This window comes from Akebia trifoliata, chromosome 7 (genome assembly GCF_017979445.1).
Source record: "Akebia trifoliata isolate Shusen 1 chromosome 7, ASM1797944v1, whole genome shotgun sequence".
NCBI classification, from domain to species: Eukaryota; Viridiplantae; Streptophyta; class Magnoliopsida; order Ranunculales; family Lardizabalaceae; genus Akebia; species Akebia trifoliata.
The window spans coordinates 7,381,407-7,389,345 of record NC_141381.1 but is presented as its reverse complement, the minus strand read 5'-3'; the positions used below and the strand labels follow the sequence as shown (position 1 = coordinate 7,389,345).

At 35.7% G+C, this 7,939-nt stretch overlaps 1 long non-coding RNA gene across 5 annotated transcripts; it reads left to right on the top strand.

Annotated features, from left to right (window-relative positions):
• The first annotated feature begins 892 nt into the window (after positions 1-892).
• On the top strand, positions 893-7,198 carry LOC147398145 (uncharacterized). 5 transcript variants are annotated; one of them, XR_015179771.1, is made up of 5 exons: positions 893-1,282; positions 2,023-3,568; positions 3,686-3,875; positions 6,589-6,706; positions 6,908-7,198. It is a non-coding gene; the product is annotated as an uncharacterized LOC147398145 (long non-coding RNA). The 5 variants fall into 5 exon arrangements; XR_015179770.1 differs by lacking the exon at positions 6,589-6,706 and adding an exon at positions 4,429-4,596; XR_015179772.1 differs by having other exon boundaries at positions 894-1,161; positions 6,589-7,198.
• Positions 7,199-7,939: the final 741 nt, after the last annotated feature.

Below are 7,939 nucleotides of genomic sequence, written 5' to 3'. Positions count from 1 at the left end.
CTGTCAATACCTATTGAACATGGTCAAATTACAATGAATCCCTAAGGTTTAAGGATAAACTTGGGGGAGGGGGGGGGTGCACAAGGGTAAACCACCTTAATTTAGCTCTTACAAGATGGGGTTAAGGTTGTAATTACACTCATGTGGGAACCAATACTTGATCAAGAGTCTTTGTTAGAAGATTTATGAAATTACTTGAAGACTAAGGTAAATGAATTATTAGAAGGCTACAAAAATGATTTATTGAGGAAAAAATCATTAAGGAGAGGGATTAGGGAGTCATTTCCATTAAGAAAATTTGAGCACTCATGGGCTTATAACTGTCCAACAGAATTGGCCTTGGGTGAGCCAAGGCCTGAACAAATTTATACCTAACTAAGGTAATTAAAATCTCAAAGTTAAAATGACTCTTGGGCCTTGTGGCTACTCGAATGTTGGGCTTTAAAGTTTCCATGAGAAGCACTTTGGGTTAAGATCATTCTAAGAAGGTTTTTGATGCTCTTGGGCTAGGCCAGGAAAAAATAGGGTGTCTACATAGGGCTCTAAAACTAAAAATAGGCTATAAATGAGAAATTACTTTAATTTGTGTACACTTTGATGAAACCGAATTGTCGTTGTTTTAGAATGTTGAAAACTTATGGAATCAAGATCAATTTGAGAGTTGCTCCACTTTTCGACCATGCTTTCTTACAAAAAGATTGTTTTTTCTCTCTTTGAAATTTTTTATTTTATTTTATTTTTAATTTCCTCTTTCTTTTGAATTTTTTTCTCTCTTTTTTATTTATTTTTTTTAATTTTTAATTTTTAATTTTTAATTTTTTTTGTATTTTGTATTTTTCAAAATTTTCTTTTTTTGTATTTTTTTCTTTGCCGTTCTTTTTGAATTTTTTTTTTTTGTGTGGGTATGTTCGTACTTGGCATGTGGACAAGGTGGAGCAACCCCTATTCATAAGTCTCTTTTAGATAAGGCATAATCATTACTGTCCGTAGGTGACATATGGACAAGCATGATTCTGATTTGCCGGAGGTCACCTACAGACTAGGATGATTTAAGTTTGTAAGAGCTCCCACTTGGTATTCATTCCACAATTTTGAGCCCAATGCTCTTGCGATTTTTGATCGAGGACACTTCAGTCTATGTTTGATTTGCGACTCACATAGGTTCGTGGTGTGCATATGTCCTTGATCTTCCCTCTTTGATCCGTGCATTTCGGAGATTTGAGTTTGGATTTGGAATGAATTGGGCTTTCAATGGCTTTGATCCTTGAAACTTGAATCCAAGGTGAGTTATTGATCATGATTCATCATGAATTTCATTAACTCATGGATTAGATCATGAATTGTGGGATTATTTGATGGATTTGGGTCGATTCAAGTTGGTTTTCTCAATTTTTGAATTGGAATTTTGAGGTGGTTTATTGGGTCGGTTTTTATAGAATTGGAATGAGTTGTGGTTTTCAATTGGAGTTGGGACTCTATGATAGTGAAATGGGTGGATTGGTGGGTATGGGATCAGATTCAGGGGGTGATTTCTCATTAGCACACCACATATTTAATGAAATGCCTCAATGAAATTAGGCAATGAAAAGAGTGCGCTAGAGGTCAAATGGGATAATGGATTGAGTATGGTATGATCTGGGATTACTTAGGTAGGATTTTTGGCGGATCGAGGTGGTATGGAATTGAATTTGAGAGATGGGTTTTTTATTGGCACACCACGTGCTTGATAAAATTCCTTAATGAAATCAGGCGCGAATGAAACGTGTTGGGGTATGGATTTGGGTGTAGGTTGAATTGGGGATTATTTGGTGGGATTTTGATCGGGTCGGAGTGTTGTGATGTTGTTGGGCAAGCCAAGTATTCAATGAAAATATTAGATGGCTCGTGCCTGTCAACATGGGTTGGTTGGCTATGGTAGCAGCTTGAAAATCTTAGATTTTTGTGTATTATTCCTTTTTTTGATTTTTTGATATTTTCTTTGGTGCAAATTCTGATGATCATTTTTCTCCATGTTATTTTAAGATACCTCGCTACAACCCATTCAAATGGGGGAGTGGTTCTTCGAGCAAGTCTCATAGCAAGAAGGCTAGTCCTCCCAGAGGCGATAAGGATTTTGATGGTGAGAGACCCCAAATTCCCCAAGAAGACTATGAAGCTATCTTGATGCATTGGCACCTTTATGCTAGAGTTTGATGTTGTATATTTAGTTAAACTCAAGATGATCCATGCATATTTTAGATATTGGGTAGTAAGGGTTTCACACTATAGTGACTGAAGGGACCCTAACTTAGTTTTCCAAACCAGATTTATTACTAAATCTTCCAATCTAAGGAGCAATACCAATTTGCTTGGATTGAGTTTAAAAAGAGGATAGAATTAGATAAAGCTAGATAAATGGCTTTAAGAGGACCCTTATCTCTAATGGCTTTAATTTCCTTGTTTTAGTTTAATTTCAGTAATTTCAATTTTGTTTTTGGTTTTTTTTTACTCTCAATCAACTAAATTGTTTTAATTCTTGATTTGAGTCAATTAGCTCTTTTTTGTATGATTTCACCCCTTTTTCGTTGTGGTTCGACTTTACTTGCTATCCAAGTTAAGGTTTATAAATATTAAACTTTGCATCCCATCACCCTTATTCGATAAGCTAAATCAACTACCCCATGTGTCGTAAGTTGGCAGTCTATCCTAAACGAACGCAAAAAAGTCGAGGTTCGTCTTCTCGATCTCTTATTGACCGTGTTTTCGGAGTGACATGAATACTCCTTTACCTTGTAACTTGCTTTTATCTTTTCTTTTTTTTAATCTTTAACCTCCATTATCTCTCTTCTAGATCTTGAATGTCCAACCCAATGAGCTTCCACACAATGTTTTCTGAGCATCCTAACTATATTCGAGCTTGGCACATGGATTTTCAAAGACTTATCCTCCCGTGCTACATTGGAGGACCATTGTACGTGTACTACTAGGGAAAATATTTTTATTTCCAATGCCACGGAGAGTCACTTATCCTCCCAAGAGGATGTGCTTAGGGGTTGATGATGATGAGATGCCAGCATCACTTGAAAGAGTGCCCGGGGAGCAATAGTCCTCCCAAGCAATTACAATGAGTGGTTTAGTCAAGCATCGATTAGATGCATCTTCTCTCTTGTTTCTGTGAACCAGGGAGTTTAGGAGTTTGAGGGAAGGGGGGGGGGGGGGGTAGGCTATGTGTTGCGTTATGAGGGCCAGTTAATTTTATTCTCACTTTCATTTTTCTTGTTGTTTCCTTTGCCAATTCTCATCCCATGTTTATCAAATATTCTTTTGGATGTTGCGTCGTGGGAGCGGGAGGCTCAAGATACTACACTATGAGAGCGAGAGGAGCATAGAGAGTTGAGGTTGACTATACAGGCTTCTCAGATTGTTTTTTTGGAGCAAGAGCGGATATGAATTGTTCCATCATCCAGAGGTTCATCTTTTTACGATCTTAACTGCAGTATTGACTCATTATTAATGTTTTTTACAGGCTGTTCATTGGGCTTATGGAGGTGCTCCTTCGTCGTCTTAGCCACCTTCTGCACCACAATGGGTAACTAGAAATAACACAATTGTTAACATTCAATCCTTTGAGCATCTTATTGGGTTAATTTAAATATTTATCACTAGTTGTCGTTATTTATTGTGTACTATTTTTTCCTTTTACAAGGAGCTTCCGGGAGTGGTGCTTCCTACTCCCACACTTATGGGGATTAGACTCCCTATATCCTCGAGCCTCTAGTCGAGCCACCTCGGGTTAGCGGCCTTGGACCTAGGAGGTATCAACATTTTAACAATGGGGCCACTTGGAAGGCGGCTCGGTCCAATGATTTCGGGTGTGCTAATGGTTGGTTCCCAAGGTTTGATATATCCCAGTTTTACTTCCGTTAATGAGGAACGAGTATTTAAGCCACGCACTGTAATACCCCAGTTTCTAATTCGTATATTGAGAAAATCAAATATTGAAATATTGAGAAAAAAAAATTCTGATAGAGGGACATAAGGTAAATACTCGGATTTTGTTCTGTTTATTTTTAATGAAATCTAACTTCGCCATTGGATTCAAAATGGCTAAAAAAAATACTTTAGCCTGTAAGCACGCTTTAATCCGGAGTCGGACAAAAAAGTTATATAGTCCTCGAGTTTTGTGTCAACTTTTATCCAAATGGGTAAAAGTTTAATTTAGAGACATAATTTGAGCAATCCGATTTCACTATTAAGTTCATGTCAAAAAATTATCTGAAATAGAGCATAAGAATGTTCGAATCGGCATTCGGGAAAACAATTCTCCGACATGACAATGTGTCCCTACTTAAGTATAAATATCAAGTCCCTTAAGAAAAATCTGATTTTTCTTATTCTTTTCTCCAAATAAAACTTAACCCTAGTCTTTTCTCGATCTTTGCAACTCAGATCTACGCCAAACTAGAATGATCCTAACTTTACCGCAAGAAGAAAAGTTGTATATGTAGTTGAGGACTATGCGTGAACGTCAAGATTTTCGATTTTCATCGAAGGAAAAATTCTGAGATTGGCTAGAGGCAATCTTAAATTCTGTTGAACCGTCAATTATAATTTGAGGTAGAATGCCTTCCCTTATACTCTCTAGTTGTAGAAAACTTTCTATAGAAAATAGTCTAATCACTTATATTATTCTCATTGTACCATTTATCGATGAATGGACGAAACTTAAACATATTTGATTCGATTTAAGCATAGTTTTAGGTTTTCATCAAGTAGATTTTATTTTATTGAAATATTGATAAGGTTTTCAGTGTTTAGAGTTTTGATTATTCATTATTTTTCAATGATTTAGCAAATAAATAAGAAATTTTAACTCCCGTAGCAAAATGGACAAAAATTGCGAAAAAATGTGTGATTTTTGGCTTGCTGCCTATCCCACTGACCCCATTTTGGCTTGCTGCCGATCCTACCGACCCTAAAGATCAGTCCTACTGGGTCCTATTGGCCCAACCACCACTTCTACCAATTTTGGTAAAAAGTTTTCAGAAACTTTTTTTAATTCTTTTTTCTACTTTGTCAAGGTGGTTACATAGAAAAGTCACTTTTATTTTATTAGAAACATTTAAATAAATGTCCTCTTTAATGAAATTAAGGTTTTACCCTTCATTTCGAAATTTTAGAAATATTTTAAGACCTATATCTCATCGTATATAAGGTTATTTTTTATTTCAAGAACAAAACGTAAATTTCACCGTTTTCGTCCGATTTTCAAAATGCGATATCTTTTGGGTTATTTTGAATTAAGTTATAAAAATTACATGGTGCTTCTTATGTTGTTGAGGATTTTCATTTACAAAAATCTATTTTCAATTTCGACAACTATGAAAAATTACTTTTTCCAACACTTAGTCAAATTTTGACAGTTTTTTTTAACTTTTACGTCTTATGACTTTATCGTGTTTTTTCGAGTCTTTTTACTCAATCAAAATCATATAATAGAATTAGTTGATGTTCTATGGATTTTAAATAACTTTAAAAGTGAAAATACTTTGATAGATATATATGATGTTAGATGATAGATAAATCAATTGATTAATGGATGGATAGAGAAAATGTATGTTCCCAACTGATTGATGGGACAGTGCCTTTAGTTCTACATAGTAGTCATGTCACGTAAGACATGATAGATGGATGAAATGATTCATGGATGAAAATACAGATGGATGTTGTTAGAGGATACTACTGAACCTTGCTTGTATTTTTAATATAAAAGAAACTAGTACGTATTATAAGATGAAAACTATTTATTTACAAGAGAAGAGTTATAAAAAACTTAGAAAGAGTGATGCGTTGCTATATTTTGGAAGTGACGGGTCAATGTAGGATAGTACTAAATGTCATATGCTCCTCGGTAGTATTGGATGCCCTAGAGCATATTATAACTTATGAGATACAAGAATTTCTTTTACTTCTTTCCTGGGGAACGTTGTATGTAAAGGTGATCTCTGTATAGTGTAGAGGTAGGCGGGGTTTATATGCATTGTTTCTTGATAGGTTTCGACGAGAGGGCTCTCCTAGGCTAGTTAGTGATCATTATTAGTCTGTAGTTGTCAAATGGTAGGCCTTACCGTAAGGTGAACTTAGTATTGGGTTCTTGACCAACGGTCAGTTTGAGCCGGATAAACTATCCCAAAAGTGTGGTATGTCGATTGATCACAAAATCCGATTTTAACGATGGGATTCCAGATTGAATTTGAAGTTTGGAATAATAAGTTGCTATGCCAAGGCTGTTGTATCGACATGTTCCTCTACTCTCTTATCGACTACATTGTTGTGTTCTAATTATGTATTTTTCTTCATTTTGTGATGATGTTAGATGTTTCCACTTGAAAGATGTATATGTTACTTTAAATGATAGAAATGATGGATTGAAATTATTTACAACTGCTTCCTAAGTATGTTTAGACATTTATCGTATGTTACGTTATGAAAACTTACATTATTTAACTATTTAGATGTTTACTCATGCATGTATGACTCACTGTTAGAACGACGTTCATCCTGTTGAGTAACATTTCCTTGTTACTCACCCTCTCCTTCCTTTTTTAGATGGTATAGCTTTAAGAGAACCTACCTATAAGGAGTGATTCAAGGAGGTTCCTGTAAAAGGTTATGTCGTGGATCTACAACCTCCGTTAGCTTGAGGATTATTTTAGTAGTTTAGCAGGTGTGTTGTAATTCATATGGTGGGACTTAGTGTACTTTTGATAAGTTACATTTTGGGGAGATAATTATCTAATGATCGTTTATGGATTTTGGGGTTGATGTACTTGATTTGTGATTGTTTAGCTTTCACTTTGCTCTGATTTGTATTTTGCTACGTATATATTTCATTTCATAGTATTATCGTGTATGATTGTACTATCAGGTTGTATGCATGTTTGCCTCACACCTCGAGATTCTGACTGACGAGTCATCGGGATTTGTATTGGGATTTTGGGACGTGACACGTACCATCGTGGGTCCAGAGGGGGGTCAATTTTTAAGTGATGATCTGTTCTTTTTATGCATTCTGTAGTGTTGTAAGACAAAAGGTGTACCATTTTTTGTATTATTCGGGTACTTGAACTTGTACGACCAATATGTGTATTTTTTATGCTTGTTCTTACATGTTTTGCTTGTATTGCATTTGCAACTTTATCCCATTTATACTTGTTCCTTTTCATATCTTGATGATTCCCTGATGATAACGTATTTCCTAAAATAATCATTAACTCCTTAGGGATGATATAAATAATGTAAATTCCTCTCTCATTTTCAAAGAATGTAAATTTCTTAGAGATTTTATGAAAAGGACTACGATAGGGGCTTACTAGGGAATGTACAACAATTTTATTTATTTATTTATATATTTTTAGTAAATGGGAGTGAAATGGGGCTTCGACTGAGCCTCGGGATTAGGCGAAAAATGTCAGCATGTTCATACCTTAGGTGTGAACAGGGTGATTCTGCTCTATTCGTACCTAAGATGGGGATAGACAGATTCCTCCTTGTCCACCATACCTTAGGTGGGAATAAGGGAGAATCTGTCTTGTTTGTACCTTAGGTATGTGTAGACACCCTATTTTTGTCTGGGCCAAGTTAAAGAGTACCAAAAACCTTCCAAAAATGGGTTTGACCCAAGATATTTTTCAAGGAGGCTTTTTAACCCATTATCTGGCTAGCCAAGGCCCTAATGGCCATTTTTAATGATAGATTCTAAGCCTAGTCATGGGTGACCCAATGGCCAGCCATTTTTGGCCTAATCATTGTCTTACCTAGGGACTAATGTTAATTTTTCACAGTTTGAGGGTGTCCCAAGGCCTAGTGTATTTTGTCCAGTCCATGGCTTACCTTAGGACCAATCAGTTAGGCAATTACTAGCCCATGTGTGCTCAAATTTTCTTAAGCAACTCACATT